At 41.7% G+C, this 12,117-nt stretch overlaps 1 protein-coding gene across 4 annotated transcripts in view; it reads right to left on the bottom strand.

Moving 5' to 3' along the window:
* PRDM2 (PR/SET domain 2) overlaps positions 1 to 11,853 on the bottom strand; it is a 112,307-nt gene extending 100,454 nt beyond the window's left edge. For all 4 annotated transcript variants that reach the window (XM_060088997.1, XM_060089000.1, XM_060088999.1 and 1 more), the window contains exon 1: positions 11,787 to 11,853. The gene's annotated coding sequence lies outside the window, so the exon portion shown is untranslated. The remainder of the gene's footprint in view (positions 1 to 11,786) is intronic.
* Between the last annotated feature and the right edge of the window lie 264 nt (positions 11,854 to 12,117).

The raw sequence follows: 12,117 nt of genomic DNA, 5'->3' as shown, positions 1-12,117 counted from the left end.
CTCACCTTGCACCTACTATGCGCCAAGCTCTGCTTTTGAACAGTGAGCACACGGATCCCTGCCCTCTCAGGAAGGAGACCACAGTAAACAAATACGCAAGTAAAATGTGTAGTAAGTCAGATAATGAAAGTGCTTTAGAGAAAAACAGAGAGGCACATGGAGCGGAAGGACAGGGAGACAGGGATTATAAACTGTCTCTACCTCACTGCCTGTGAATCCATCAGTATGGTCAGAGAAGGCCTCACTGAGAAGGGACATGTGCTAAAAGCTGGAAGGAGAAGAGCTGAGAGTCAGGAAGGGATGGGGGAGGAGCATCGTAAGGGAGTAAGACTGTACACCCTAGATGAGAGGCCTAGTGCAGGAGGTGATGGTACAGGGCGGAGAGGGGAAGAGGGGAGGCAGATTGAAGCACAGGCTTTGCAAGGTAAGCGCCGTTCACCAGAATGGCTATAGCTTTTCCAACCAGAGATGGAAAGCCACTGGGAGGCTTAAGGTGGCAGAAGTGACCTAGTGTGGCTTAGATTTAAAAAGAGACCGTAAGGAGGTGGGGTGGAAGCAAGCCGACCTCTTAGGAGGCTAATGCCCCAATACGGGCAAGAGATGATAGTGCCTTAGCCCAGGTAGCAGAGGAGATATGAGAAGTCACTGGATCCTGGATCTATTTTTAAAATAGAGTCCCCAGGATTTGCTGCAGATTCGACACTATGTATGGAAAAAAGAGAGGAAGTGCAGGATGACACCAGGGTTCTTATCCTAAGGACGTGGAAGAATGGAGCTGCCATTTTCTGACATGCTGCCTCCTTCTTTCCATCTGCTTTTCATCTGTTTTTCCCTCTTTATTTAAAACATCTTCCCTTCCTTTTCCTCCCGTTTTGTAGTTGCTGGCTCACAGGCACAAACCAAACCGCTTAGGTACTGTGACACCTAAAAATGAATAACGAAAATATTAAAGTACTGGAAACATCTTAGTCTTCCATTTATCTCAATGAATCTTTTTCTTAATAAAAAAAGTTACAATATAATTCAGATATTAATAATCTTCTCTCTGACTTTCTACACTGTCTGTTCCCTCTCTGTCCAAATAGGAATGCACCCATCATTTCTTTCCAGAGACTAGAGGATCTTAACACCTTTGTTTAAGGGTTCACAATGACCCTGTATGCTTAGATCCTCCTATCACTTCTAATCCTAATTGCTAAAACCCAGACCCTCATTTTTTTTTCTTTCTCCCTCTTGACTCACAACACTGTCAAATTATATATCTAAAATATTTTACAATAATCAAAAACATTGCAAATCTGACACTGACTTCTCAAATGATATTTTAAATTAGATTTATTAAACTATACTGAAAACAAGGGATGTTACAAGAAAAGAACTGAGAGTTTAGCAGTCTCTCTCAACAGAGGACCACTGCATTTTGAACTGAAGAACTCTTGTGCAGGACTGTCCCTTCCATTAAGGCCACTCAGCACTGCCCTGCATAATCAGTGCCAGCAGTCCCTCCGAGCATTTTGACAACCAAAAATACCTACACACATCCCCAGATACCCTCCCAGTGGAGAACCTCTGAACTGTAGTAATCATGTACTAGCTACAATATGATAATATATCAGATATCTCAAGGTCTAAGTTTTATCAAATGTGAGAACTTGAAGTATCAATCCTATCAGTGTAGAAGCAGAGAGAAATCTTTCCACACCTATCACCGAAACTTAATAATTCTATCAAACTTTAAAAAATGCTTAATAATTAAGTGCCTTCAGTTTTCCAATGGTAAATAATGAAAATCTTAAAACCCCTAGGACTTCTCTGACCCTGGATTCTGTCTTGGTTTCTTTTTTGGATTTCTATGCCTGACCAAATCTTCTTTAGTATGTCTACATTTCCCTTCTATTCTACCTGTTGACGTTTTTCAGATAAAGTGTATTAGACAGATATACAAATTTAGAGCATGTGAATTTCTATCACCAACTATACTTTACTAACAGCATACACTCTTACAAAACTAAGAGCTTGATCTTCATTTTACAGATCCAAGGTTTTAATAATATACACGTACTTAACCTTTCAAGATACTGCTTTCAAATTCTAGGGCAAATCTTCATTACAAATATTTAGCTTAATAATATCATAAAGATGATTTGATTATACATGATCAGTATGAATACAGCAACAATAAAATAATCAGGGTCTTTATTCAAATGCCAGTCCCTTAGAAAGTCAAGACAACCTCAGCAACTGTTAAGCTGCTGTCATCTGACATGGAGGCCAGAGACCAGAAAATCTAGAAATATGCAGGAAACCCTATAGAAATATGCAGTCCCAGGGTCAGACCGGCTCCGCAGCCCCAGCCATACCTCTATCACCCATCCTCTGAGATAAGGCAGATTAAAAAAAAAAAGACAGACACAAACTAACATTAATGCAATACGTCTAACACGTCAATCTGTCGTACCTGTCCTTTGTAGACTTGTGAAACCTACAAAACTATATGAAAAGCCTTTAACGAAAAAGCAATAGCAGATTCTTTAAGATTAGTTTTAGTCTGGGAGAAAAGGGAAAGAATTAGGAAAATAATTATTTGATTAGCATATTCACCTATAAGTTACTGATAATTACTTTAAAATTATTCTTTTGAATCAGTTTAGATCTTTTGGGCTATTTGGAAAATAATCAAATTTGCAACATTCACTTAGAGGTCACTAATATTATAATTATTCTCTTAGATTACAAAAAAATCTCATATCGTAACATCAAGACTCAGAAGAAACTAACTTTTAAGATTCAGGAAGTAACACATAGCTTATGGACAAAGAGTAAAACAGAAATAAGAGAACTAGCATGACTGTATCAAAATTTTTTAAATCATAAATACACTGAAAAATGGACTAGATGCCAAAAAAAAAGTTTTAAAAATATCACTTTGTAAAAGGAGTCTTGGAAAGTTTATGACCTACATAAGAAAAATTATTCAAAAACTAATCACTACATAAAGTAGATCTCTCATGGTAAATGAATATCATTGTAGTAAACACAGAGATGATTAAGCTTTTTGCGGAGTAGATTTACAATGCTTAACACTGGTAGATTTACAGTGTTTAACACTGATCTTAGCTTTCTCAACCAAAAGATTCTTGCAATCCAGAAACTTCTAGAAAAATAATCAAAATATTTAAATTATGCCAACTTCTCAAATGCAGTTTTTATTAACAAACACAGCTGATGTACTCACTATAAAAAACTACCATTCATAATTCCTACCAGAAGAATGGAATCACCAAGTTACAATCTATAAACTCTAGCTATCAATATGAAAACTTTTAGCATCTATTCGTTGGATTAAGCAAAAGCACATAATTCATAAATACTGAATCTGCCTAGGAATTTGCTAAATGAAAAATCATTCATTTTCCTTTTCTGAAATAATATATAAATTTCACAAGAATAATCATCCAGAACATCCAGTTTCACACTAAAAAATATACCCCCAACTTTCCTTTTAAAAAGTAGACTATATCACCAAATTAAATAAGCTAAAGTGGAAAAAATCAAAACTGGTATGTTTATCATTTTCAGCATAAGGAGTCTGTGTGTTTGTGTGTGTGTGTTTGTGTGTGTGTGCGTGTGCGCGCATGTAAAGAGACTGAGAATACAGCAAGGATTTGGTAATTCTTTGGTAAATCAGAGAATATGAACTCTTACTGCTTTAAACTGCTCATGTTTCTTACTCTCTAGAATGATTTCCACCCAAGGCAAAAGGCAATGGTATAACAAACCGTATCACACAGAGGAATTTCCCCACCTAAAGTGTATGTTAAGAGATACAAAGAGAACAGAATGCTCACAAATAAACCAGTGATTTCTCCCATTTCAATAAACTGGTTTCCTCAATGAGGCCCAGAATACCACAGACAAATACCCCAGAGCCTGATTCCCCAAATTCACAGAGCAGTGTCCTGACACCAACCTAAATAAGGAAGCAGAGTTTAGAGAATTTACTCCAGGTGAGAGAATTCGATATTGACAACCGTTTCCACAGAACTGAGGGGAAAACCAGAAGATCCGCTGTTTTGAATGGCTTCAGAGCCACAGAGCTCTGGTGAGACAACGAGGTTGATTAGAGTTTTTGTCTGAAACATCTAAGTTAAACAACACCACAGTAGCATGTTAAATAAGAGACCAGCAGATAAACTAGGAGAGTACTATAAATCCAAATTTAGATTATGGCACTTTAGGGTTCTTTTCTTCCCCTAGAATATCTCTCCTTCACTTGAAAAAAAAAATTAAAAGGAAAATTTTCAAAAAAACACTGCTCTAAGCATCCACTAATAAAGAGCTAGCTTAGCAATAAATGTATAGCAATTGCTGATTATTTACCTGGTGATGTTATAGATGGCTACTATTATACGCTCTCCTTATTCTTTTGACTAAATGTATACATCTATGTCATTATATTATGCTGAACGTTTAATTTATTACACCAAAAATTTCAGGTTTTGTTTAGGGTTTCTACAATAATTCTACAAATGCTTTCCATTTTTCCATCTTTCCAGCCAGTCCCTGCTGTCTGATGAGAACTGTGCACAGATTCAAGATCATTATTACAACTCCCATCTCTCCCAGAAAAGGACAGCTGTTGACTGTATATTCTACAAAACAGAATTAAACTCAAAGAAGTTCCTATGAAGTGATACTTTTCTAACATTTTCCCTGTTAGATGTGTAAAAACTTTAAATTATTATAAAAGGAAAATTAAGTCGATTCTTTCCTCACACTCAAATGCCAAGCCTCCAAATCAAACACAAATTTTCTAAAAGCAAGATGCCCCATGATAGTTCACTTCACAATTCCCAAAATAAAATGAGTTCTCAACTGACCCCTTTGAGTTATTGTTCTTCCACTGGAGTTGCCAATGCAGACGTTACTTATGGGATTAAACATTTAAAATTGAGAGATTTTCAAGAACCCCCAAAATACTTCTGAATCTCCTTTAAAAGGGAAGAAGGCTTCAGTAACGTGAGGCTCTTGTCCCAGCTCTCAAGTATGCACTTTCTCACTTTCGGAGCATTAATACAGTCACCTTACACGTGGCTGCTCGGAGCTTTTTTGGTTTTTCCTACACGATAAAATACATAGGAAAACTCACCCTCCACAAACTACACATAAATGACAAGGAGGCTTCTGAAATTCATAAGTGAATAACACAGAGCAAGATCACAAGTTACACCAGATAAAGTGACAACTTAAACTATATTTCACTGAGATGCCGGGCTCACAATCACCGCGAGATTCTAGAGGTCTTCTCCCAAGAGTTTCTTATTATTTTGGTAGGGAGTGACCCTTCTACTTTAAATAAAACAGAGGTTTGGAGCCTATCCTCTAAATATGTAACTATTTCTGTTCTCAAGAGCATTTTAAAATAACAGCAACACCTACTGTTTGCAGAGCAACGTCTGTGTACTGCTCTACAGTTTAAGAAGCTCTGTACACACATGAATTTTTATTGTTTAAAGGGAAGTATGTTTCCTCAAAATAAATTATTTGTGGTTCTTGTTTCAAGGTAAAGAGGAATGCCCGCCCCCCACGTATGATACGGAGGATGAAAGGCAACCCCTTGGTGCCATCCGCTATAGTAAGCCAGCCAGTGCCACTCGAGTGAGGGTCTGTGCAGAGCAGTGATAGGCTAGATGGGATAGTTCTAGGGGCGTTTAAGTTCCAGGTTAAAAGTGAACTTGGCCTGTGGGTAACGTTCCCCAGGTAGTGACGGAGGAGTTATTATCCACCCAGCCTCCCCCCTGACCCACTCCACAGGCCCTGAGGGTCTTCAGAGAAAGACGGAAGAGGGATTACTTAAAAGCAGAGCCGGTGAACGTATGCAGGCAGGAGGCCAGGGAAAGAGCCTGCTTTCAGGACTGCCCATCAGCAAGGCAGCTTCGGCCACCTGGGGTGGGCAACTTGCCCCAGAGGAGTTTCTGACGGAGAAGGGCCACAAACAAAGCAATGCCTAACAGTTTAGGAAGGTTAAATTGACAGGAAAGAGTGAGGAGGCAGGAGAGGAAAGGGCAGCCAGAAAGACCGGGGTCAGGCAAGCCGGTTAAGAATCTGGATGATGAGCGATAAAGGTTTGAAACACAGATGACAGCTGAAAGAAACAAAAAATATGACTAGCACTGCAGAGGAAGAATGAACAGAATGTGTTTTCTAACTGAACAGGAGGTAAAAAGAGATGGTGAAGATGAGCTCAAAATCTGGAATGTGACTGACAAGAAGAATGTGTACATTTTAAAGACAGGGCAGCCCGGAGTAGGGATGGCATTTAAGTGGAAGGTGGTCAGTTCCATGTTAGAGGCTCTGAGGAGAGGCCAGACATTCAGGGGAAGCTGCATCCATCAAACGGGGAAAAAAAAAGGTCCCACCACAGACTGCCTTCAAGGTGGGGGGACAGAGATTTAAAAGTCTTCAGCCACAAGGGGGTGCCTAGGGACAGAGGAAATTGCCAAGAGAAAAAATATCCAGAGAGGTAGAAGATGAAGGACTGGCCTTTGTGCAAGGCGTGGAAAAAACTAGGAAAAAAAGTCGCCCCCTCCACCATGTTCATGTTCAGTAGGGGGAGGACAGGACAGGCCAAAAACCTTTAGGACTCAGAGATAACTTGGAAGTGTTTCTCTTGAAAATAACTGTGCCATGTTACCCCTCAATACCTATTATATTAAACAGGTATCTAAGAAAAACGCTATTAATGTTTCTGAAAAACCTAAAGTATCTCAGATTGCTCACATATTCACCTATTCTTCTTAAAACATCCCAGGAAAAGACAGAAGTAATCACTGTCTACACTTTTCAAATAGGAAGAAGAGAGAGAGGATAACTGTCCTACCCCTACCACTGCCAGAAAGAACGAAGTCCCTGCGCTTGATTTGTGAGATAGTTTATTCTGTACATCGAGGTAGCGCTCAAATAAATTACCAGGGAATTGCACTGATCCAATATTTATCTCACTAAACAAGTGACCTGACCTGCTCAGTAACCTCTAACAGAGCTAACAGAGCTTCACAATGAAGAATCTAAATTTATCCCAAGAGTCCTTCTTTTTAAAATTCCTACTTTTAGATGTACCTCAAAATTAGGCCTCTCAGAATTACGGCAAAGTCCCTAAAATAAGACTCACGGAATGGGAAACATTTAGAATCTTTTTATACTGATACTCCAATTTATGCCTAATTTACACTGCCTTAATAAGGTCTTATGAAATGTGCAGAATTCATACTGGTATATAAGGGTTTGGTGAATCTCACAATTCTTTTCAAATATTGATGGCATCATTTAAATTATCTGAAAATGCCACAGAATTTTCCCACCAGAGTTTAATGAAGTCTTAGTGGAACTACTTATACGCACATGTAAAATCTGTAAGTTTCGCCAATTTCCAGACAGGCTGCCCACCGTAATCAAACTAACAGTTGCACTTAGCTTTCCATATTTCAGGCAAACTGTGCCAAGAAGTAATTTAGCTCTTCCAAAGCAAAGCCTATCATATGATTTATTGCAAGAGCTACAAAATACGTTTTTCACCAAAATGGCTGGCAAATATATAAGTATTCAGTGAAACCTCCTTTATTGCACGTTCCAAAGGACTAATAAATGAAAACAGAGTAGATGACGTGAACCAAGACCCTAAGAATAAATATTATATAGTACTGAGAAAAATATTATAAGTATAATTCACTCCAAATGAACCAGATTTATTACATACAATAACTTTAATACATGTTTCAGGGAAGTCGGAGTGGGGAATGAAAGGCATTCTCTTTAAGAAAGAATATTTAAATGACACATGCATTCACCCCAGTGCATGAACGTGATTCTGTGCATTCAGATATTCTGTAATTCAGAAAACCAGCCCATTACTGAATGTGGTCCAAGAGCACGTCTCTTTTTCTCTGCTTTATTTATCTGTTAGGCGCTAAATTACTCATTATTATTATTATTACTACTATTACTACTGATTAAAGATTACTTATGCCATGATAAATTTCAGTCTATACTATCTGTTCTTTTAAATAATTCAAATAAAGATTTGACAACTTATTCTTTTTTTTCCCCAGGGGAAGTTGCATGTTTGCCATAAAGATCAATAACCTATCTCTAAACTATAAATAGTTAGTAAGCACTTCAAAAGTAAACTTTATTTCTTCAGGACAAATTTATCACTTTCAGTGCATAACCCTGAACCGGTGGTTTACAAAAAAAAAAAAAAGATTTTAGAAAAACTAGACTTTTATCATCAGTTTTTAAGGGGTTGCTTCACTAAGTCTCATTTTCTAGAAAAGACCATTGTTTCCGTGTTATTCAGTATAACAGACCACAAGCTTAAATCATTCACCAGGTATCAACTCTATGCAAATTTATTTAAAATTCCTAATAATTTAACCTACATACTGGGAACGCTGATCCTATGTCATGAAAATTCCTCCATAGTTTCCAGGTTACCTCACGTTGCTTTACCTCTTGCCACGAAAGGGACGCCAAAGCAAAATTTCTGAAAGTGACCATTCAACAAAGTCATAAAACCAAACTCAGGAAAGAAGTTCCACAGTAGGTCCATTCCCTGGCTTCAGTGGGGACCTGAGGTTAACCATGTGTTGAATAGTATATTCTTCCAGTTCTGTGACTACAGAGATTCCATAAACCGCTTCAATGATTCAACCACCCAGTCTGATGAACCTTCCTTTAATGCAGTGGCTGCGAACTGGGGCGATTTTGCCCCCCCGAGGGACGGACATCTGGTAATGCCTGGAGACTCTGTCGACTGTCACACCTGGCGGAGGTGCCACTGGAGTCTGGGGGGCAGAGGTTAGGGGTGCTGCCCAACAGCCTACAAGGTACAGGTCAGCCCACACAAGTTACCCAACCCCAAAGTCAACCATGTTGAGGCCAAGAAACCCTGCTTTAGTGGAACCTAACTACTGCCTTCAGATGATTTTATCGGCTCTAACTATGAACAACTAACTTCAAAAGTAAAGAGCCAGAACAGAACCCCAGACCTCTCACCAAGTGCCGAGAGGAGGGACAGCATAACTGAGGAGCTCCAGGCAAACGGCACAGCCCCGGACGCACGTCAGCAGTATCAGTAGTAGTCTCTGTCGGGTAACGTCCCCATCATTTGGAAACTCCCTGGATCTACACGTTGCCACGCAAGCTTGACAATTTTCCCCCACTGTCCACCTACTCCCTTTTCAGTCCCCACTGTGGAGTTTTCTAGTGCAGCCCACAGGCTTTTTTTCTTCTGCATGGGGATTAAAAATAGCATGAAAAGCAAGTCAGAAGACATGAAAATAGTAAATAACCTAAGGTGCTTTCCATCCCGGAAAGTCTATGATTTAACAGGACTTAAAAGGTTTGTAAATCAGATCTGGAACTTGAAAAGCGATGGGCAGCTTAAAGAAACAGTCCCATGAATAAATAAACATCTAACGTAAAATAATCATCAAAAGAATATTCGTGCAGATATATGTACGTAACTGCATAGACCCGGCTGAAGGAGGAGAATAAAAGGGAGCTGAAATGGAGTGCTATTTCTTAAAACTGCATTGGCAGGAAGAATGAGTGTTTAGAGGCTAAAAAACAGAATTTACATTCTCACGTATCTTAAAAGATGACAGAACTTTACAACTCACAATAGAAAAACCTTTTAAACAAATCTTAATGAAAAGAAAATCTCAGGCTATAGAAACCTTACTGATCAATACGGAATTGATAAATAAATTATGGCCAGTGCATATAAGACATGGCCATTAAAAATCATATTGAATAAGATTTAGTGGCTTGGATATATGCGCACAATATCGTAAAGGAAGACAAACAGTATATATGATATCAATACTGTAGAAAATGTAAATATATAGAAGTGAATAAATATATACAAGGAAAGAAATACTCATGCACACCAAGAGAGACAGGGAGGAGGAGAAGGTCTGCCAAAATGTTCACAGTGGTTATCTGAGGAGTGGAAAGGGAATGGCTGATTTCTATTCCTTCTTTGTGTTTTTCTCCATTCTCAGATTGTCCTACAGTGAGAATCTTTTGTTACATTTTGTACTTACAGAACGAATATCAATACATTATTACAAATTTATAACGAATTGTTTCAGGAACTGGCCACAAAATGAGAAAAAACAAATGTGAATATGCCAACTTTTCAGTGAAAGAAACCACCTTCAGAATCAACAAAAGCGAACCTCTATTGAGCGTTATGATTACGTGCCTGGCACTTTTCTAACCACTTCAAATGTATTAACGTATTTAAACCAAACCAAAAAAGATGTGTAAAAAGAGCCCTGGAATACCAGAAGCTGTGAACAAATGTTAGTCCCGCTATGCATTTCCATCTCCGTTTCCATCGCTTGAAATGAGGGAGCTGGACGATCTTTAAAGGTCCTCTCAAGGCTACACTGAGATTCTACATGTAAAAGAATGTGGGCAAATGAGTGTAAGTGAGCTTCTGGCGAATGAAGGGGCAACTGCATGCCATCTCAAAAGCAAGACCCTACTAAAAAGGAACACACGACATGTCTCTCAGTTCCTCCTCCTTAATATTTGTACAGCACATTTCATAACATGTTAAAAAAAAAAAAAAAAACGTTTAAAGGCCTACATTTCCCCAATACTTGCACACAACTGATCAAACGGAGATGAAGTCTGGCATCTTAACAGAATCACTGAAAGGTTCCGTTAGTTAAACACTGTGGTTGCTTTGCTGTAGTAAACAAAAACTTTAAGAAACATTTTAATCGCCTTCTGAGTAGGACCATTTTAGTGTCTGATTAGAGGGATTTAAAGACTTAACTGGGATTCACCAAAGGGCGTTCCACCTCTGAAATAAAACCAAAACCCCAACGCAACGCTGAACGGAAGATGAGGGGCCAGCATGCGTGTCCTCTCTGGGGAAATTACAGCTGCGTAGTTGAGGGAATGTGGGCTTCCCGGGTTGATGTGGGGTTATTCCCGGTTCAGTGGTTCACGTGTGGGTCGGGAGCAACCATGGAGGTGTGGGAAAGACGCTGACCCGTTTGGTCTACTTCGTGTCTCACTTGCCACCATCAAAAAACAGGTTCGTGGGTATCTTTGGTAACAAAATGAGTAAAAGAGAACTGCACGTCTGTTAAAAACAAGAACACCGGTGGGTCTATGATGGGATTACCGAGGGAGAACACCCCCAGGCTTAAACCACACTTTGTGGATTGAGGAAACACAAAGACACTAGACACAAAACAAATTCAGAACGCAAGTGTGAGAGACACGTTCGGCTGCAACACAAAAAAGAAAAACAAGACGACTTGAAATTGTAACGGCCCTGGGACCCGCGGGCGCACGGGGTCCCGCTGGGGTCGCAGCCGCCTGCCCGGCGCCGCCGCCCCGCAGCCCACACGCGTCCTCCCCGCGGGGCGCGCGGCAAACCAACAGCGACAAAGCGGACCCCACTACTTCCCGGCGCCGGGCCCCAAGGCCGGACCGGGGTGCTCGTCGCGGGACGGACTGACCCCGGACCGCCACCGGGCTGCCGGCGGGCCGCGCCTCGTTCCGGGGCCCCGGCGGGCGCGGGACACCGGAATCTCGGAACCTCGGAAGGGGCGCGCCCGCCGGCCCGCCCGGCCCGCCCGGCCCTGAGCGCCCGGGTCCCCGGCGTGTCGCCCCTGCCGCCTCGCTCCTCGCGGGCAGGAACGGGAGTCCCGGCGCCGAGCCCGCCGCCGTCCCGGAGGCCACCCGCCCCGGCCGCCTCTTACCTGCGCCCGCCGCGCCCCGCGCCTCAGAGCGCCGAGAGCCGCCGCCCGAACCGCCGCCGCCCCTCCGCCGGCCCAGGAGCCCGCGGCCGCGCCGCCGCCATCTTGGCTCCGGTCGGAAGTGACGTCGGTTGGCGCCGGCCGCACGGCCTCTGGGACCCGCGCTGCCCGCGCCGTAGCCTACGGCCGCGACCCCCGGCTGAGCAGACCCCGACGCGCCGCTGCCGGAGGGCCCAGACCCAGGCCGCACACACCCCGAGGGCCCGCACCCGGGCCGCCCTGGTTCAGAGGCGTGTTCGCCCCGGGGCCCCGACCTCTTCTCGCGGGCTCGACG

This window comes from Mesoplodon densirostris, chromosome 2, assembly GCF_025265405.1.
Source record: "Mesoplodon densirostris isolate mMesDen1 chromosome 2, mMesDen1 primary haplotype, whole genome shotgun sequence".
NCBI classification, from domain to species: Eukaryota; Metazoa; Chordata; class Mammalia; order Artiodactyla; family Ziphiidae; genus Mesoplodon; species Mesoplodon densirostris.
The sequence above is the reverse complement of the archived record's forward strand: the minus strand, read 5'-3'. Positions and strand labels throughout refer to the sequence as shown.